Below are 640 nucleotides of genomic sequence, written 5' to 3' on the forward strand. Positions count from 1 at the left end.
TACTATACATTGTGCAATTGGTGAAAAGTTTTATGGAAAAGCTTTATGTGATTTAGGAGCGAGTATCAATTTTATGCCATTATCAATTTTTAAACGTTTAGATTGGGGAGAAATTTCCCCTACTACTGTAACTCTTCAGTTAGCCGATCGACCAATAACTTATCCAAAAGCAGTTATAGAAGATGTGTTAGTAAAAGTGAATAAATTTATTTTTCTTATAGACTTTATAGTATTAGATATGGAGGAAGATAAAGAGATTCTCATTATTTTAGGGAGACCATTTCTCGCAACAGGAGAGCTATAATTGATGTGTAAAACGAAGAATTAATGATGAGAGTTAATGATCAAGAAGTGAAATTTAATATAGCAAAAGCTATGAAATATCCTACAATAGAAAATAATAATGAATGTTTCAGGATGGAAGTAATTGATTATCTAAGTAATGAGCAGTTTAAGAATGAATTTGAAGATAAATTAAAATAAGGAGATATTTTTTTATACTTAAAAAGAGGTAAAAGAAGAAGATTTAGATTATATTCATGCCAAATTTGAAGCATTAGACTTGTTAGAAAATGATAGTTAAAATATTTTTCCTTCAAGTATTAAATCACCTGAACTTGAATTGAAGATATTACCTGCC

The sequence above is a fragment of the Phalaenopsis equestris genome, unplaced genomic scaffold (genome assembly GCF_001263595.1).
Source record: "Phalaenopsis equestris unplaced genomic scaffold, ASM126359v1 Scaffold000022, whole genome shotgun sequence".
NCBI lineage: Eukaryota > Viridiplantae > Streptophyta > Magnoliopsida > Asparagales > Orchidaceae > Phalaenopsis > Phalaenopsis equestris.